We start from the raw sequence: 12,952 nt of genomic DNA, 5'->3' as shown, positions 1-12,952 counted from the left end.
ATTCCAGCCGTAGGGCTCCGGCCATTCCAAAACCACCCGTGTACTGCCGAAGTACGGCCGCCGGAGGACAGCCGAGATGCGGTCGTCGGACTCCAGCCGGACTATAGCTGCTGGAACTACGGCCGTGCTACGGGCATTGGAGTTCAGCCACAGTACGTTAACTGTACTGAGGCCGGTCACTGCATGTCGCGCGAGCAGATGACTCATTCACGCAGTGCAGCACAAACCCAGCATTTTCGGTCCAATGCAGCCACATCAAAGTGAGCTCGCGCTCAACCACCAACCGTCAAGCTTTCAGCGCAGCCTTGCTTAATTACCAGCCTCAGTTGACAGCAAAATTCATTTATTAAACAGTGCTCACAAATTGTCGTTCCTTTAATTGCTGTGCCTCTTTTACTGCCGAACACAAAAAATATTCAGTTCTTTGTAGAGTGTAGAGTTTGAATAGATGTATTGTCCAGGTCCTGATATCCTCTGTGGGGCGGCTTGCCTGTAATAAACGGGGAAAGAGGAGGGGGGGAGGTGGCGGAGGGCGCATACTTTAGTGGGTTGAATTTCAGAGAGATAAATTGCACCGATTTTAGCCAATTTCTTTTAGGGCAATATGCCGGAACACTTTTATGCTATGACTACATAAACTATTCTTATAACAGGTACTTTCATTTTCAATCTATTTTAATGTTGTTTTCATGAGTTACGTCCACACCACTTAGTGCAAAAGAACATAATTTTCTTCTAATGTCATACTACGTTCAAAAAATTCTAGACGCGTTGCGAATGACACTCTGCTTCTGGTGGCTGCAGTTGTATCCCTCTGTGTTCACGCAAGGAAAGGCGTACAATTAAAGTTACATTTGTTTCAAAGCAATAACATAGCAATGGTAGCATGCATACAGGAAACCTTGCATACTGCAACGAATAGGGCAATAAGTATTTTATTGGTCAAGGTTGAATGCGTAGGGTTCTCAACCCGTCGGAGGCAAACTTGCGCCTCTGGAAGTTTGTTTATTTATTTATTTAATGCCTGCTTGCCTTTGCATGCATTGCAGAAGGGAGGTACATAACACTAAGCAATAAATATGAGACAAAATAACAAAATAACTCTAGAAAGCGCGCTGAAAATGGTCAATTTAAACAGTTAATGCAATCATACGTGGAAGATAATTACACTGCAGTATTGATGTAAAATAAAATGAATCGCACAAGGCGTCACCTTTAAAGGAAAGTTAATAATTTGCTTTAAGCTAGCGGTCCCACTTTGCGATATGTAGAATAGCGCATGGACATACTTCTCCCCTTCTACTCCAGTTTTTGAATGATAGATGTTACGAAAAAAGTTCAACCTGTGGTTTCGTCTGTGATCTTTCACGACCTGCCATTTCAGTTTACTTTTACTTTCTCTCATTCTAAGTTGAGCGTGCCAATTACCTGATACGAATCGCACTGACATATTCTGTATGTTTTCGAGCGTATCAACCAGTTCTTTGGTGTAGGGATCCACGAACACACATGCGTACTCCAAGATTGAGCGCACATGAGTGAAATACGGTTGTTCTCTTCAGTTAGATGGAGGTTCACTGAAATTTCGTCTCAGAAAGCCAAAAACATATGCAGCCGTAACTTTTATGGTGTGAACCTGCCTATTTAACCTCTAACCACTCCCTAAATAAACTCCTAGGTATTCATATTCCTCGGCCGTTGTCACAGCAGCATAATTTACGGTATACGTATTCAATTGGAATGAAGGTTTTCTTGTAAAGGCGCCGTTAACACAGTGTTTAACATCCAGAAACTTTTCTCAATGAGCACACCAGGATGTTATTAAATTCAAATAAAGCTGCAGGTATACGGAATCACGTTCATTCGCTAGAGTCCGGTATATTACACAGTACTGTTGAACAAAGCTATAGGGCCAATAGTAATAACAATGCAAAAACCGATTCATTCAGGTCATAGGATGAAATGTACTACGCAGAAGGTGATATGAAACACCATCATTTGCTTTTTTGCAGTCCAATATACAGTCAACCACTTTAAGCTTATCTATTGCAAGAGCCAAATCGTGTGTGAAAATCCTGACAAAATCCGTGTTTGCTAGGATGCTGGCGAATATGTTTAACCAAATGAGTCATATCCCAAGAGTAGCTAAACTCACCTTCAAACATCGGAACTAAATTAACAGCTAGGCTTCGTCAGTGACAAGGCTCTGTTGTTATCACAAATTTAAAAGTTTTTTTTCTAAATAGGCAGTCGTAAAATCCCATGAAGTAACACAGTGCAGGGCATGAAGTTGATCCTACAAATGCACGAGCGAGTCTCTTCTACGTTTATCATCAACAACATAGTGCAACATTGCTCGTCGCAGTTTAATTGTAAACAGAATAACATGCGCTTTTGCTCGCACTTGCCTTTCTTTGGTGGGGAGTCCTTGACATGGTGGCGGTTTAGCTCCTGCGTGGTGGCCACTTGCTCGACGCCCTTGCAGGCCAGTTATTTTGGTGAACCATCTCCATCTCGGATCGGACATCTCTGCCGGGCCGATGTTTCCAATGCTCTTTATTTCTTGAGGGGGCGAATAGCCTCGAGCTGATGCGTCGACGAAGCCGGCGGCAGAGGAGTGGTAGCGGCGATGACTGGCGAGGCTTAGCCCGTTGGTGTGGCACAATCTTCTTGTGGCAATAGATGACATTTCGATGGCCTAAAAGGTTCCCTGCTAATGTCCAGTGAGTCCTTGCACCTTGCCCGTTCACCGAGAACACTCATTACTGTTTGACAAACGATGTTCGTTCATTTAAAACGTAGAAACACGGAGCGGATGAAAAACACATCCCCGTCTTCGGGACCCTAACGGCTTTTTCTCCCCCAGGAAAGAACCGGTCGGTCTCCTTCCAAACACGTCTGTGCATGAATTCTCGGCGCCCAGGCGCGTGCCGTTGTTCGGCTGTATGCCGTTTGGCGAAAAAATGACGTATAACCAGCTACCTTACGTAGGCCGGTCTCCTCTTGAACACCGGTTGCCAAATATTGTGTGGCCATTCGCTTGCCGTAATTCGGCCGAGGACAGCTAACCGAATGAAAAACGTATATTCTGGGGCCGTACGTCGGCCGGTATCCTTCATAATACTGGTTGCCCGAAGAAAACGAATATTCTACCACCGGACGCACGGTTCACCGTTGAAACAACGAATGCACGGCAGCCGCGCTCCGGCCGGTCTCCTTTCGAACACCAACTGCCGCAAGAATACGCAGTCTGCGGCCGGTCGCTTGCCGTGCTTCGGCCGATTACCGCTTCCCGAAGAAAAAACGGACGCCCTAAGGCCGTACTTCGGCCGTTCTCTTTCTCAACATCGGCAGCCCTTAGAGAACTGAATATCTGGCAGCCGGTTAGGTGCCGTTGTGCGTCCGGACACGGGCGGATGGAAAAATACCTAAGCGCTGGTTGCCGAATGTTGGCCGTTCAACGCATGATCAGTGGCTGCCAGAACCTGGATGCTGGCTGGACATGCCAGAAAGCGGCCATAGACGGGCCGGTCTTGGGGCACACTTTCTGTGCTGCCTGGGTAGTACTCCATCTGCTGTTGCTTGTAGAGGCTACCGCATCTTAGACCTACTAGCAACATTGTTACAAAGCGGGAATGTTCTATATGGCATTGAAAACCAAAATGGCTGCCGGTCTAAACCAGTAGACCTGTAGGGCTGAACCAATACACCAATAGGCCTAGGCCAATGCACCAATAGGCTTAGACCAATAAACCAATGCACACATAGGCTGAATACCAATAGCTATTGGTGTAAATAACCCAATAGGCTATTGGTTTTGTCTTTTGGTAATTTTCGCTAGGGAGGTGACGATACAAGGTGTGGCGCTGTGGGGCTGCGATGGCGGCAGAGCACGCACCGGAACGTCAACGAGGAGGCTGCACCGTTGTCCTCGTATACAACGGTCTGCTTGGCAGCCACTCACGATATGGTGCCCTGTAGCAGCGGGCCAGGTGCAAACGTGCACTTCCGGTAGCTGACGGGAAGCAGGCAGCGGGTCATCCCAGGGGTGGACCATGCCAATGTTGTGCACCTCCACAAGTCAGGAGTCGTGCTTCAGCCCCACGATGCCAAGGTGCCAGGTAGATCCCTCTCAAGCTCGGGTTTCGAAAACCCGACGAAGCCCTGGACGTTGCGCTTCTCGAACCTGCTCTGTCCACTCCTCCAGGCATTCTCCTCTGTTCTCCCCTGGACTTCATAGCTCTTCAGTTGTGGCTGCCTCTTATTGGTCCATGTCAACCTCTCGTGTGGCTTGCCACTTTTTCTTCTCGATGCCACCACACTAAGGGCAATCCCCGCAGGCCGCACTAGCACCACGAGCACTCTGTGGGTACATTCCCGCCATGGCGGCAGCGTCATCTTCAACACAAGCGTCACACCTCAGACTCCTATCCAAAGTGTCGTCGGTAATTATAGCTAAAAACTTGTGTTCCTTTTTGACAGGAATCGAGACACCATTGAGATGAATGGCTGGATCCGGCCGGATGCCACACCTCTTGGAAAACAAGACACAAGTGCACTTCCCTGGATTAAATTTAAAACCGTGGCTATCTGCCCAACCAGCTAGCTTGTGAACACCAAGCTGGACTTGGCGCTCGCAGACAGGGTACAAGACTTAACGGATAATTGTACGTCGTCTACATAAAGTGAGCAGGAAATTACATTTTAACAGAATAATTTGGTTCCAAAATGCAGGGGACATCAACAAAAAAGTTGAGATTAGACGTGCGCAGAGCACAAGAGGAACTCTTGCAAGAGGTCCTTGAAGAAGACCTCATTTCAAAGCACATACATGAGGCCGTAAAGAGAAAGTTGAAGGCTGCACAAGATGAACTGGAAGCCATCAAAGGACATTTGCAAGGGCAGTCTGTCCAAAATGTGCTGCCCACAAGCAGCTGTTGCTGCAAGGAGGAGGACTATGTTGCCCTTCGGGCAGAGGTTAAAGAACTGCACCAGCCCAACAAGGACCTCCAGCGAAGTGTGCTCTGCAAGGCGTTTGCAACTGCTAAGTGCCCTATGCATTTGCATGTTTTAAAAATTTGTGGTTTGTTTTACAGAATTTACAGTTGTGGCATTCTGTGTAACATACTAGGTACTTCAAGGAATGCTACTAGTTCGAATACTTGAAAAGTTTCCAATTCAAGTAAATCTAAAGGCTAGAGAAACAAAAAAAATAAGCACGTAGTCAAAGTCAAGGTCGCTTAGAAATCAATGCCAGTGTTGCAGTGTGCTTGTCCTAAAGGATTCATCTCGGCATGTCATGAAATTTTCTTCAATCTTTTCCACTTTTACTAATGAGCAAGCCCTTTTGGCCGTTTCCCTTTTTTTTTAAGATGGTGCTTTGGTTAACAGGGTTCTTCAGATTCACAAAAGTGTATGGGTCTTGTTTTCTTGCTACATTATTTTTGGTGGCGAAATCAATACAGGAAAAAAAATGGTTAGGTGCATAAGGTTCTCATTATTTAAGCTCTTGCCGAGCATTTTCCAGCAAATTTGAATTTACTTCATTATGGTTTGCGGTTTGCTGCTCATAGTGAATTGGTTGTGTCCTGAAAAAGCTTTTGTACTTTTTAGAAAGCCAGGTGATTTACGCAACTTCCCTTGATGTGCGCGTAAACGCTGCTAAAGATTCAACAGTACAAAAAGAAAAAGGCAAGTCTTAACATTATTTCCCAGAAGCACAATACTTAGGCATTAGTACTTGCCCATTAATCAGACATTGCTGTCGAGTAAATTTGCAGGAGTGTTTGATTAATTAATAGAGTGTCTGATTAATTAACAAAGTTTAACAACTTTTCGACTCATCCTGTTCACTGTAGAGTAAATTTGCAGTCTGCAGTGTATTGGATGTGTAAAAAAGTAAAAGCAAGGACCCTAACAGTGTCAGGTGTTGAACTGTGCATAGGCTGCAGCCACCAATGGATGTTCCATCTTAGTGAGACTTCTCATGTTTAGAGGAAATTACGAGGACACCTGAGCACCTGTGGGCGGCCCATTGCCGAATGTGTCCTCTCCTCATTACTGCGAATGATTTTCTTACATTGTGGGCTGTTTTCGTCCTGGTTACTCTGGCTGCACTTTCCCACGTTGCCACTGCCAAGAAAAAAAAATTTTGTTGGAGCATACTTTGCTGCTTGCCTAATTGCTAGTTCTGAAGTCAGAATGCTCAAATTACTCATGCAGGTAGGTCTTGGCACACATCTCCAACTTGGTTTGAAGGTCACAATTACATTTATTAGGTCCCCTTTTTGTCAGCTAGGTTTGTCGAGCTGTGATTGTCTAAGTCAATTATGAAGTTTATATTATTTGTTGGCCATTTTGTGTGCCATTTGTGTGACAAAAGTGTGGCATTTTCGACATGCCAAGTGAACTAATGCTCTTGCATGGATATTTCAACATTGCCTTCCAGGGGAGAGCATGGATGAGGAGTGGGCTGCTGAAGACATGGGACTGGAAGCTCCGGCCTCCCAGGTTCAACAGCCTGACGTCGTCATTGGCAGCTCGAGAGATGATGGAAAGGTATTTCGGAGTTTTGAAAACAATTTTATTTGTCAGTACTTTTCTAAATTCGCAACTTTTTTCTCCCCAATTTATTCTTTTGCAGCTAGCAAAATTTGAGGGTTTAAGCTCCGGCTTATTTGCTTAATGGGCATGTTCGTTCTGCTAGGTAACACATGGTGACTTGGTTTCTATAGCAGGTATAAGTTTGTTGACATTTGTCGCTCGACAACAGCATAACGTTCGGAATCCTGTGACCACTAGGTAGCACATGCAGATGAGCTTGTGTTTGTTTGGCACATATGTGGGATGCATAATTCTTACTTTTCACATAATAGCCTTTGGAGATTCCTGTTTCATAGGTTTATGTGCCTACTAATCTTTTTTTGGCATGCCAAAATATGAAAAGAGCCTCGGGAGAGAAGTTTTTTTAAAGCCTCGTAAGCGCCCGCTCGTGGTTTCACGGCCCTGTCAGCTTTGTTGTAACCGAACGAACAAACAGGTCACTGAAGAGAGGAAGAGCAGGAGAGTGTGAGGGAGAGGGCAACGTGCCGAGAAAGTGCCAGACACTCTTCACACCGGCGGTGGGCTACAAGAAAACCTTAGAGTATAGCGCGTGCCACCGCATGTTTGCTCTTGATGTGATCACTTCCTGATACACGCACGGCAGGTGTGCGTTGTCACCGAGAAGACTGCAGTTAGCACTGTGATCTGCATTTAAACACTACGTATCCCAAGAATATGGCATGCATTTTATTAAGGTGCTAGTGAGCTACCCGACTGATTTTGTATGTGCTCTGTGTTCTTATTTTCACCAAAAACAAGCAGTGGTGAGGTCTGTTCAGCTTGGTCTATTCTCCCTGAACCAGTTCACAATAATGCAGCACAGCTGTGCCACTGTGCAGGACCAGCTCTGCAGTGTTTTTCATCCAGTGCACTTCTTGGGGATGCTGTAAGAGCGGTTAACTCATACTTTTTTCTGCCCCGTTGGGAAACAGAAAGCGAAATTGTGGGTGCTGTAGGCTGCGTTACCTAGCCATGTAGAGGGTTGTCAAGTGGATTTGCTCGTGGCTTAAAAAGCTATATCAAATTTGTGAAAGCTTTAAGCGGGTTGCTTAGGGATTACACTCCATTCTTTAGTGGAAAAAAAACGTGGGTAACGCTTTGTTAGAGTTGGAGTTTAAGACGCTGGTTCTGGACCATTTGCTATTAACAGGGGGGCTTGCAAGTACTTTGTGCCGAGGCATGCACATTCTTGGCAGGTTGTTTAGATTGAATAAGTCAATGCTTTGTCATTAATAGGAACATTCATATTTTATATCAGATATGGAGTTTAATATATGAATGTTTATGTCAAACTTTACATTTTTAAGGTCTACGCTGGAAGCGGTGTGTGGCTGGAGCGGGAGACCTGGGGCAGCCTCCTGCGGGCCCCGACCGACTCCATGTTTTGCCGCTTTGCAGCGTCATCCTACTGAACCCCTGCTCAACTCAAGAACCGCAGTGTCACGGGCACACTTTCTAAAAAGTGTCGGTCTTTGGGATGTACGGTCCCAAAACCTAAGCTGACACCCGAGAAGGTGTCGTCTCTGCAAGGTGCTTCAAGGTTTTGCTCCTTCAAGTGCTGTGTACTACCACTCAAAGCTTCAGAGGTGCATGCTGACTGCTTCTTTGTGGTTTTAAGTTTTTTCTAAACTCATTTGCTTATATGAGATAATGATTCTATATCCTTAAGGTTACTAAAAATGGCATGCAGTGCATGCAAGTTAAAAAAATGTCGGAATATAAATAGAATTCTGTTTATATTGCTGACATTTTCTTTTGTCATTTCTTTGTGCCATAGTGTTCTGAGGCTGCACACCTGCCAATAAAGTACTTAGTACTCTAATAAGAGGTGTGCAGCCTTGGAACACTATGGCACAAAGACAATTTAGGCAAAAATTGTCACTGCCAGCTGTATGTGTAATGTTAAGCCCAATTTCTGCTCTGCATAGCAAAGGGAGTGTGTATTTCAGTGGAATTATGTGTGTGTGCAGAGTATATACCTTATTCTCGCAGATTGCTGCCCTAAAGTTCCCATGCATCAATGAAATGAGATCAACAAAAGCACAGAGAATTCAAACCTGTACAGCATGTTGTTGAGCTAGTTGGTGCTGCATCATCAAAGTAAAAAACTGCGCGTAAAAGACAACTCCCGTTTAGATGCATTGTCACCGAGAGGGGCACGTGGCAGCACCAAATCAGTCGGTTTTTGCAAAAGCACCTTACTGCCGTCAAACTACATGATCCTTTTGCTACCAAGAATTCGTTTGAGGTCGTGTCATATCTAAAAGAATGCCCACCAGTTGGTTTCGCCTTTTCCGTTGATGTCACAGATTTATTCTATTCTATTCCGCACCAAGACATGTTTTTTGCTGTCAGAGAGTGTATTGAAGATGGCGATGTAATTTCATTCCAGAACTCGTGCGGCATGACACTAGATAATTTCATGACCCTTCTAGAATTCTATCTTCAGTCCACGTTTGTTTCATTCCGGGACAATTTGTACGTTCAACGTAGGGGCGTGTGTATTGGATCGTGCGTGGCCCCAGTTCTTTGTGATATGTTTTTGGCCCGCATTGATCAATCTCTGGAGCACGACCTTGAAGGAAAGGTACTGAAGGTTTTTAGATACGTAGACGACTTCTTGATTATTTTAAAAGCATCATTGTTAACCTTACCTGTTTCTAAATACATTGTCACTGCTAACGAGATTTTAGAAGTGTTTCAACGAGTGGGGAAAGGCCTCTCTTTTACCAATGAAATGCCGAGCGATAACTGTCTCCAGTTTTTAGACCTGAACCTCACGTTTTTACCGGATCATGTATGCTGGATTTACAAGCCAAGAGTACGTAAAGGGTTGTTGCCTTATGAGTCTGCGCACTCAAAGACTGTGAAAAGGGCGGTTGCTATGGCATGTCTCCAAGGAGCGCTTGTTAATTCTTGCCACCACAGGGTGCGTGAAAGTTTTGTTGCCCAGGTGTCCAGGTTGCTAACTGCTGGTTTCCCTCTGATGGTGTTGATAGCGGTGGCTGAGTCACTGCTGAAAAAGATCAAGTGTAACCGGACTTGTGAGGCTGACGCTCCTAAGCGAAAAACCTGTAGTTTTGCCATATGTCCACAAAGTAGCGCACAACCTGAAAAATGTGGCCAACAGGCACGGAGTGCCGGTAGTCTTTTCTGCCCCTCGTAAGTTGGCTGGCTTATGCCCCAAGATTCTAAAAGGATCCGACAAGGCCGCAGCATGCCAAACGAAGCATGCTACACCGTTTGTGCGTTGCGCAAAGGGGGTTGTGTATTCTATACCGCTCACTTGCGGGAAGGTATATATTGGGCAGACGGGGCGCTGCATCAATGACCGCCTGAGGGAACACTAGCTTTCAATAAAAAACAAAACAGGGTCCCACCTTCCGCACCATTGTCTTGCCTGTGAAGATAAACCATGTCGGCGGTTGATAAATGAAACTACAGTGCTGGGCAAAGGCCGTGATCGAATCGCCCGAGAGTTGATGGAGGCATTTTTTATACGCAGGAATGACAAAAATTGTGTTAGCGTGCCATCCGTTGCTTTGCACGGCAATGAATTTGAATTTTTAAAGAGGATGGTGCACTGACAGGAAAAGATAAACGGACTGGCTTCTGTGTGCGCATGTGCCAGAAATGACATATATTCTTCTTTGTTGTTTCAATAAAGTTAGTTGTGAGTCTGCGCTTGTCCTGTCTACTTGTCACAGTCCTGTCTTTTACGCGCAGTTTTCTACTTTCATCAAACCTGTACCATTATATAATGGCTAGAGGGACACTGAAGTTGCCTTTTTGGTACATTAGTTCGTCTTGAAAATAGCAGCAGCTAAGAAGTTTTTAATTAATACAGCAATTGCTAGGAGCATGAGACAGGAAGGGACGCCCAAACAATTTCCTGTACTCAACATGTGAGATCACAGATTGTGAATTTATGATGAAAAGAGATTGATGGGGATCGTTAAAGCGTTTTTATGAAACAAACAGAGAGAGAGACGTGCAAACATACAAAATCTGAGCAAGAAATTCTGCAGAGCACGTGCTTTTTTACAGGCAAACCTCAGGTAGCCAGCATTATAAAATATGGCAGCTCGTGACAGGCAGACGGTTTTCTTTGTTTTAATTCCATTGTAACGTTTCACTTTGTAGTACAACATGCTTGGCGGTGGCCACGCATTGCAAGATAATGACAAAGTAGTGCACACCATCGTGGATTTGCTGATGTCACAAACACTTTGTGAGACACAGCAGCTATGCGCCATTACCAAGACCAGTTCACAGTGCTAAAATTTTGCATTGGGAAGCATCATAATTGTGAGAATTTTTTGGTTAAAAGAAAAAGTTCAGTTTTTATTATATTTTTATAAAGGGTGCTCTTTTACATTGCATTTATTATTCATTGCACCTGTACTTTGTATTGCTTCTTTTAGCTCTATTTAAAGAAAAACAAGGTTCCCTTTTTTTGGTGTTGTCATGGCATTAGGGTAAGGGTCATTGACACAGTCAAGAGTAGAGGCGAGCCTAATATGCTATGGCTGGGCTTCTGATGTGGAAAAATGGGCATACAACAAAGGAAATGTAGTCTATACGTGATGATTATGTGTATGAAATTTTTTTTATGGAGCACTGTTCCACATGTACATGGGGGATTTATGGAGCACTGTTCCACATGTACATGGGGGAAGGTATTCTCGAAGATTAGAAGGCCAAACGGCTGAAGGCAGTGCGGAAACACCTGTCCCAGAAGCTGGGAGACATGCAGAGGAAATGATGCTGATGGGCAATAAAGAGAATTCATTGCTCAAAACTTTTTTCTCCGCTGTGATTGAGGTATTTGGAGAGCATATATCGGCCCAATAATTTCGTGGAAGGTGAGCAGGAGCCCACTGGTCTGCAGGAATCTGCCCACAAGGCTACAGGAGCCTGCTGGGCTATGAGCACAGCAGGATTGTAGCCCAGGAGGCTTGTATCCCAACAAGCCTGCAGTCCAGCAGACCAGCAGGCCATCAGACCGGCAAGGTCTGAAATTACAGGTTCCTGTAGACCATTAGGCTGACGGAATTTTTGTGTGGGCTGCTCTCACAATTAACACTGTGAGAGTGGTATAAGCCAGTAAATGGCGAACCGGGGTTCACATCTGAAGCGTTAACATTTTTGAAAAATATGGCTCAGGGGCACCTACAGCCACTGGCGGCAGCCTTTACGGCAGACGAAATGTCCATAAAGAAATGTTCCACTGTCGGCAACAGGCTATGTTGACTTTGAAAGGGAGGTGTCCGAGGACAGCCTTCACGTTGCTACAAATGCATGTGCATTCTTGTTAGTGGCCCTCAACATGAGGTTGAAGGTGCCCCTGGAGTACTTCTTTACTAATTTGTTTTGGGTATCAGTGAGGGCAAAGCTTACTAGAGTGCCTTTAAAGAGTGGCAGCTGTGGGAGTAGATGTGTCCCTTGCTTTTGATGGAGTTGCCTCAAACTTCGCTCTGGCAAGATGCCTTGGTGCCGGGTTGAACTTTTGCTCAAGCACAGTGAGAACTACCTTCGACCACCTTTCTGACCCTCCAAAGATAGTCCGATTTAATGCTGGATGGCTGCCACATGGTGAAATTAGTCAGGAACTGTTTGGGATCAGCCGTTCATCTAATCGGTAGTGATGGATCGCACATTAAATGGCAACACATTCAAGAGCAATAACTTTTACAACGGCAAGGAGTGGTGCACCTTGGTTAAAAACTTACTAAGGTCCACTTCGAATGGGAAAAACAAAAAATGAAGGTCGGGCTGGCTGTTCAAATGCTGAGTGCTTGCCCAAATGTTGCCCACCGAGCCTGGCGGTATAGGAGTCGGCTAGAAGCGCTGTGACAAATGGATAAAATGGAGGCGCCCAGCTCAAGCGGAATTCAGCGACGGAGAGGTAAGTTTCTGGCTGTTATTCTGTATTTTGTAAACATTACATAATATTTTCTGCTCACATATTGAATACACGGTCCACGGACGCGTAATAAAGCATTATTATTATGGTGTTCCCAACTGTTGATTTGCAACAAGCGTCTGTACGATGAACCACGCTGGTGGACATAAGTTCTAAAATTGGGTATTGCTTTCTGGGTATATGCGCTGAGCAGCTAAGTTCCTGATCGACGAAGAGATCGCTGCCATGCTAGAAGAAAGTGATGCGGGTCTCGGAATCAGAAGATGACGAAGAATGGGCAGCAGGATGGCGCTGGCCGCAGTCATGTGGTCGCCTATGCTTTTGTGGCCAGTGAGCAGCAACATGTTGTCACACAACTCCTCGACATCTTTGTACACGAAAACGCAGCTCCCTCAAGTACAAGTGCTGCTGTGCTCAACAAGG

General features: G+C 45.1%; 1 long non-coding RNA gene across 1 annotated transcript in view; it reads right to left on the bottom strand.

Moving 5' to 3' along the window:
- Nucleotides 1-353: 353 nt before the first annotated feature.
- The window catches only part of LOC144175950 (uncharacterized), a 57,273-nt gene continuing 44,674 nt past the window's right edge, over nucleotides 354-12,952 (bottom strand). The window contains exons 4-5 of the long non-coding RNA XR_013323726.1: nucleotides 2,409-6,132; nucleotides 354-490 (exon numbers count right to left, since the gene is read on the bottom strand). This is a non-coding gene — a long non-coding RNA (uncharacterized LOC144175950). The remainder of the gene's footprint in view (nucleotides 491-2,408; nucleotides 6,133-12,952) is intronic.

The sequence above is a fragment of the Haemaphysalis longicornis genome, unplaced genomic scaffold (assembly GCF_048455015.1).
Source record: "Haemaphysalis longicornis isolate Haplotype H1 unplaced genomic scaffold, Haemaphysalis longicornis Haplotype H1 scaffold_3, whole genome shotgun sequence".
Taxonomy (NCBI): Eukaryota; Metazoa; Arthropoda; class Arachnida; order Ixodida; family Ixodidae; genus Haemaphysalis; species Haemaphysalis longicornis.
Note: the sequence above shows the minus strand (reverse complement) of the source record. Positions and strands in the feature narration are given on the sequence as shown.